Source organism: Mesoplodon bidens (genome assembly GCF_964165515.1).
Source record: "Mesoplodon bidens genome assembly, contig: HAP1_SCAFFOLD_491, whole genome shotgun sequence".
Classification (NCBI taxonomy): domain Eukaryota; kingdom Metazoa; phylum Chordata; class Mammalia; order Artiodactyla; family Ziphiidae; genus Mesoplodon; species Mesoplodon bidens.
The window spans coordinates 212,713-220,544 of NW_027672501.1; positions in this window are offsets into that span (position 1 = coordinate 212,713).

A 7,832-nucleotide genomic window follows, 5' to 3' on the forward strand; every position below is an offset into this window, starting at 1 on the left:
TTTAGTCGCCCGTGGCGGTGGCCGCCAGCTCCGCCCCCCCGACGGGCACCGCTGCAGGCCCCACCTCCTCCGGCCCCTCCCACCACAGCGCGCCAGAGGGGGCGCTCTATGCGGCCAGAAGGCGGCCCTGAAAGGCGGCCGCACCCCAGACGCTCCCGGGGTGGCTGACCCGGACCCAGACTCCGCCGCGGGCCCGGGTGCCGTCCGTGCGGCCCGCGAGCCCCTCGACCTGCACCTGGCCGCCCCCTCCGGCTCCCTGCCCCGGCGCCGCCACCTGTCCGCCGGTGTGGCTCTCCACAGCTCCCTCCGGATGAAGGCCCCCCTCCGCCGTTTCGCCATGGCCGGGGGCGGGAGTGGGAGCGGGGGCCGGGGCCGCTTCCCCGGGCCTGCTGGCCACCAGGGCGGGTGGTAGGTGTAGACGGCTGCAGGTGTAGACGGTTCGACAGAACCACTTTCTAGGCTCTTGTAGCCAAGTCATGGCCACCAGTCAGACTGCATCCTGGCTATCCTGCAGGGCACAGAGCTCAGTAAAGGTATCCACCCCTTCTACAGCAATGTCAGTCGGCTCACCGGCTTTGGCGAGGTAAGGACCCGGCTTCCATACCCTGCCCCACATGGATGTACAGCCCCGCCTGTTCCCTACAGATAAATACACACAAGATAAATGCAGCAGCCCTCATGCCCTCTCCCCATCCTGTCCCGGCAGAAGGTGGTGGCAGAAATGAACCGCCTGGGCATGATGGTGGACTTGGCCCATGTCTCGGATGCTGTGACACGGCGAGCCCTACAAGTGTCACAGGCACCTGTCATCTTCTCCCACTCAGCTGCCCGGGGTATGTGCAAGAACACTCGCAATGTTCCTGATGATATCCTGAAGCTTCTGGTGAGAGACTGCCCTGGCCCTCAAACCTAAAGCAAGAGATTCAAACCAGGAGCCCTTGAACCTGAGCCTCTTCTCCCTCCATTTCCTCAAACGCCAGGTTAAATATCCTCTGCCCCCAAAACCCACGGTCCACAGCCCCTGAACTCTTCAGCCCTAGGTGGGGGTCTAGGTGGTAAGAGACTCCTCCAAACCCGGAAACCCAGGGCCAACACACCACCCAGACCAGGGCTGCGGCTCCTCCATTCACACAAACCCAGAGAGGACATGACTCTGACCTCAAAGCCAGGGCTGAACACCTTCCTCACAGGGGCCGAGAGAGTGAACAGGCAGCTGGTTGTGCTGGGGGCCAAGCTGACTGTCCACGGGTCCACCCCTGCAGAAGAAGAACGGTGGCATCCTGATGGTGCCCTTGTCCGAGTGGGTGCTGCAGTGCAACCCATTAGCCAATGTGTCTACTGTGGCAGGCGAGCCTCAGCCTGGGCTCTCTGAAGACTCGGATTTGGAGCTGAAGCTGGGTCCAAATTTAGGGAGGACTTCAGAAGAGCCCCAGTGGTTTGACCCACCTATTGGCAATAGGTACAGCACCCAAAAACCCAAGAATGGACAGTACACAGCACCTTGGTGCCATGTGGAACTGGAGCCACAGAATCAAAACTGTGATACTGATGGGTATCAGGGAGGCTGTCAGACACTGCTTTATGTCAAACACATAAAGAAAATATCCACTATCAGAACCGTTGGTTGACTGACTTTTTTCACATCTTTCTGACAAAATTCGAGAAGTTGTGAGTACCACAAGCATCATTACACTTCTGTTCAAGATGGAATCTCAGGCTCACAATCATTGTTTAGCTTCTGTATATTGCAGTGTACATAAAGGTCTGTATTAGTCTGGTTGGGCTGTTATAGTGAAATACTATAGACTGAATGACTTAAACAGCAGAAATTTATTTTCTCACAGTTCTGGAGGGTGGAAGTCCAAGATTAAGGTATTGAATACCATAAGAATTGGTTTCTGGTGAGAACAATCTTCCTGGCGTGCTGACGGCTGTCTTCTTGCAGTGTCCTCACACGGCCTTTCCTCTACGAGCAGAGGGAGAGAGATCTCTGGAATCTATTCCCCTTCTTATAAGGACACCATCAGTCCCTGTCAGATTATTACCTCACCCTTATGACTTCAGTTAACTTCAGTTACCTCCCTAAAGGACCTATCTCCTATCTTCTACAGTCAAATTAGGAGGGGCTTCAACATATAATTTTTCGGGGGACACAATTCAGTCCATAACAACAACTTAAGATAGCTTTCTCTGATTTTCAGTCTTTCACAAATACCTCCCTCTTTGTCTACCAATTATTCAAGTTTCCTTAATTTTTTTTTAATTTTCTTACATTATCCCTTCCCTTTAAATGCTCTCTTCACTTCTTAATTGGCATTTCTTGCAAATGAAGGCAACTTTCCTCACAATACATTGATTACTCTCCCCACTGTAACACAGCATCTTCTCCCATGACTTTCCTGAAATGGTTCCACTTTTGTTCATAAAAGTTTAGCCATCCAATCAGATGCTTTATTTTCAGTTCCCATAGCATTTTGCCTTTGGGAAACAACTGACTCCGTTAAATGGTGCTTCTTTGAAAACTACCTTCCTTTATGTTTTATAGCAATCTTATGATTTCTGTTGGCATACCACCTAGCTCCTTTCTCATCATTCTTTTTATTTTTATTTTTCAGTTGTTTCTCTCCTCACTCCTTAGCGTTAGATACTACAGACAGTTGGCCTTCTTCTCATCTCTTATATACTCTCTCTCTTACTCCAGCAGCTTTGTTTACCATTTAATATATTATCTGCCAGGCGCCTTCCATCTGTTACCAACATCTCTCCCTCTGTCTTTGTCATTTCAGCCTTCGCTATGCTCTCTGAGCTCTCACAGGCAGATCTATTGAACACAGGAATCTCAGTGGAAAATACGAGTACGTTATTTCTCTACTGAGTAAAGCCCTTACAGATCACATGGTCCTGATCCATCTTGCAGCCACGTCATCTGGACTATCTGACCTCCCATGTCACAATAGCAGAGGACCAGACAAGAGGGACACTGGCTCCTAATGACCTCAGCTCAGAAGTGATACACTTGATTCTGCTTCTTTGCCACTGGCCACAACGAATCAAAGGAAAACAGTTGAACTACAAAGGAGGATGAAAAATGTAGATAAGCACATAGGATATTTGATGAGCGCTATCTCGAGGTGACATCACCTCCCATCAAACTTTTATTTCACAGAAAAAACACAGACTATAAAGCAAAAACACCCCAAACTAACTTCTTCTCTTTACGTCCAAGAATAGCTTTTCGACATAGTTTATAAATACCTATTCTCACTTCCTCAGTATCTTCCATTCATTTTCCCACCTCATTGGGATTGTTAAGGTTTTCCTCTTTAGCGATTTTATTTTGGCCCCCTCCCATTAAAAAGCTGCCCCCCTCCCATTAAAAATTACTCTTGCTTGATGCCAAGTAATTCTCTAGTTACCTTTTCTCTCTTCCTAATTTCACAGTGCAGTTTATCAAAAATTGTATTTATTCTCACTGTCTGTATTTTCTTATCTTTATGTACCTCGTGACTCACACAATTTTGCTCTTTTCTTCTTACTTATCTGCACTGGAATTGCATTCACCAACATTTAATTTGTGATTAAATTGAGTGAATATTGTTTGGTCCTTCTGTCACCTTTCAGCAATATTTGATTTTGTTGATCAAACTTGTCATCTCAGAAAAATCTTTCACCTTAACAACAGTAGCATCTTAACCTGCTACTTCTTCCTCCTGCCTCTGGACATCCTTATCTCTTTCATTGGGCACTCTCACTTTGCCCTCTGCCAAGAGATGTGTATTTCTCAGAAGCTCTCTTCTGCCCTTGATAGATGGTCTCATCTACTCTTGTGATTCCAGCCACCATATATATCACAGATCTTGACCTAAAACGTACATCTCTCTCTCCTGAGTCTCTTACAAACTTAACTAATTGCCAACTGAACAACTCTGCCCAAATATAACACGGACACTTAAAATTAATTATGTGATGTTACTGAACGATTAATTTTACCTTCAATACTTACTTCCGCTATTCATCTCTCTACATCATTTAGACCACCACTATTTGTACACTTGTCCAAGTTGGATACTGGGGGAACACTGAAGACTCTGGACTCTGACAACCCTCAGAATGGGAGAAAATAGTTGCAAACGAAGCAACTGACAAGGGATTCATCTCCAAAAAATATAAACATAAATAAATTTGTAAACTAGATAAGCAACTCATGCAGATCAATATCAAAAAAAACAACCCAATGAAACAATGGACAGAAGACCTAAATAGACATTTCTCCAAAGATGGCCAACAAACACATGAAAAGATGCTCAACAGCACAAATTATGAGAGAAATGCAAATCAACACTACAAGGAGGTATCACCTCACACCGGTCAGAATGGCCATCATCAAAAAATCTACAAACAATAAATGCTGGAGAGGATGTGGAGAAAACGGAACGCTCCTATACTGTTAGTGGGAGTGTAAATTGGTACAGCCACTAGGGAGAGCAGTATGGAGGTTCCTTAAAAAAAAACTACAAATAGAACTACCATATGACCCAGCAATCCCACTACTGGGCCTATACGCTGAGAAAACCGTAATTCAAAAGGAGTCATGTACCAAAATGTTCATTGCAGCTCTATTTACAATAGCCAGGAGATGGAAACAACCTCAGTGTCCATCGTCGGATGAATGGATAAAGAAGATGTGGCACAGATACACAGTGGAATATTACTCAGCCATAAAAAGAAACGAAATTGAGCTATTTGTAATGAGGTGGATGGACCTAGAGTCCGTCATACAGAGTGAAGCAAGTCAGAAAGAGAAAGACAAATACCGTATGCTAACACACATATATATATATGGAATTTAAGAAAAAAATGTCATGAAGAACCTAGGGGTAAGACAGGAATAAAGACACAGACCTACTAGAGAATGGACTTGAGGATATGGGGAGGGCGAAGGGTAAGCCATGACAAAGTGAGAGAGTGGCATGGACATATACACACTACCAAACGTAAAATAGATAGCTAGTGGGAAGCAGCCGCATAGCACAGAGAGATCAGCTCGGTGCTTTGTGACCACCTAGAGGGGTGGGATAGGGAGGGTGGGAGGGAGGGAGACGCAAGAGGGAAGAGTTATGGGAACTTATGTATAACTGATTCACTTTGGTATAAAGCAGAAACTAACACACCATTGTAAAGCCATTATACTCCAATAAAGATGTTAAAAAAAGAACACATGTTTTTTGTTTTGTTTTTTGTTTCTTTGTTTTTTTACCGTTTAGTTTAAATTTTAGTTTCTGCCCCCAAACATCCATTAAGCCCCCAGAAGAAGGAAAAGGGGATGTGACTAGCAATAGAGAGAAACTTTCTTCCCAACAATGGCCATGGCAAGCTTAGGCACTTTTGGTGAAATCTCTCTGGGAAGTACTGGCAGAGGAATAAAAGGCAAACTGACACAGAAGTATTGCCTGGTGTGCATTTCCAGGCTCTGCCTTCTTTCTCATGTCTTAGCGGCAGGTGGAGGAAGAGGAGAAAAGGTTAAACTTTTGTATCAACCGGCAGAATAAGCTTATAACATCCTCTCACTATCTCTGCATAGGTTCTAGTCTCTGCAGCACTACATAAGCTTTGCCCAAAGTAATGAACAGTTGAAAGTCAAATGTAATACTTCACCAAACAACTTAAAAATGCTTGCACACTGGAAAGGATTCAGTTGCAGAGAACACAAATGGACCCAGAGCAACTTTTGCCAAAAGAGAATATTGTGCTAAATGTACAGCCATAGCTCTTTTCCATATGAAGAAACAGTCAGAAAGATAAAAGAACTGGGTCAAAATCACACAAGCAAGTAGGACAGAATCTGGTCTGCCTGTCGTAAGGGTTGTGTTTTTTAACCACCAGGCTAGCTTTTCCCAAACCTGATTCATGCATAGAATAACTATACACCTCTGTTTGCCTTGAATATTCCGTTTATACGTATGCCTGCTGCAGTTTTTAATATTGCCCACTTTGACTCCCCAAAGCAACCGAGAACACACAATAATTTGGTCACTCTTTCCATGGAGCACTGTGGTGGGACTGCCCAGGAAGCTTAAAAGTGCAGCCTCCAGAGCCCTACTCCAGATCTAGATAAGTTTTCTTAGGGTTGGCTCAAGAATCCAGGTACAAGTCTTTTTCAGTGCTTTTGTGAGTCTCTCGCTCTCGTAAATTAATAAAACCATTTATTCCGCCTTCCCCAGATGCCCAGCCAGGTCCTGTTAAGGTAGGAGTCCCCCCGCCACATCACAGGGATGCTCCCAGTCAAGTGATCTCTGGAGCCGTGGAGAATCTGAATGGTCTCATGCTGGCCCACCTGCCATGACAAACCTCCTCCAGAGCATGCCCCTTCACAGCTTACATTCTACCACTCCCAAAGGCAGTCCGCTCCAATGAGGCCTGACTTCGTCTGTCCTAACGTGTACCCGCTGATTCAAGCAGTTTAGGAAGAGAAGGTGCTGTGCTTCTCAACCACGGTGGCCCAACCTCTAAAATGGTAGTCGAAGCAGTCTCTACCTCCTGGGAACAATGCCTCTGCAACAGTCCCATTAAACGAATGTCCCATCTTTGCTTTTTCAGGGTCGGCAACAGGGAGTCCCCTCCTAAAGAAGGTTCTCTCTCATTGCCACACTATCAGAGGCTGCCCCAAATGTGCTTGCTTCCTGTGGGCCTGATCAGGCTAAGGGCAGAGTTGTCTCTTTCCTTCTCTGAGGTGGACCAAATCGTCTTAGTAACACCTCTTCACACTGTTGACCATGTTTCTCATGGGGGCTGCTGCTGAGTCTTTATCTCATTCTTTCATGGTGGAGAGAGAGAGGATTCTAATGACTTTTACTTCTAGGGGGGAGGGGCCTGTAGTAATTATGTTGTCATTTTGTATTATGTCCTTTTGTCATGAATTTGTTTTCAATTTCATGTTCAAATGGGCCCACCATTCCCACTCTGTGAGGTCATTCAGCACCCGCATTTTGCACCTTTAACATCTCTCTCAGTATCACTTGGAAATGTTTGAAATGGCAGGAGCTTGTCCTCACATTCCTATCAGCTGTAAACCTGGAGCCCCGACATGAACCTAACCATTGAGCAGAACACCTCTCCACTACCTGTGTACCACTGCGAAGGCCCCTTAACCTCTTGGTTTTTTTAAGTCCTCAGTTGTAAAAATTTCAGGGTGCTAGGAATTTATATTGGGGGCAGGACAAGGTCGAGAAGAGTGTGTCTTTGCTTTTATTCTTCCAAACTGGAATGTCTTCCCTCTCTTCCCCATGGGTCCAAATCTCACTTGTCCTTCAGGCCCACTGCAAAGGAGCCTTCCCTGATTCCCCAGTCCACACAAATCTCTGCCTCTTAGGGTAAGCGCCATACAACCTAGCTGTCTCTTACGTTAATCTTGCCTCTCAAGCCAATCACAGAATGTGGGTCTCTCTTGCCCTCCTGTGGCCCCTGGGGCTGTGCCAGACCACCAGCACGCCCCACCTGGGGTGTCTACTAGACTAGGGCATTGGTGGGGAGGCCCAGCTGTGAGGGGCCAGGCAGAGTACCTCTGCCTCTACCCTGTTCTCCTCCAAAAAACTGCCCCTCCTCCTGAAGCCTGCCCCTCAAGTCACAGGTTCCATATATGACCTCACTGGGTAGTGATGCCCTCGCAGGCCTTCTCACAGATTCCATGGTAACAGATTCCATGGTAACTGACAACCGAGCAGCTTCGTACCTGGTGGAGAACTGGTGGGAAGTTTCTCTGACGGTCAGAGCCCAGGTCTGACGTCATAGGCTACAGATACTCAACCCTGTGCTCTGTTCCCTGGGTGGGCAGT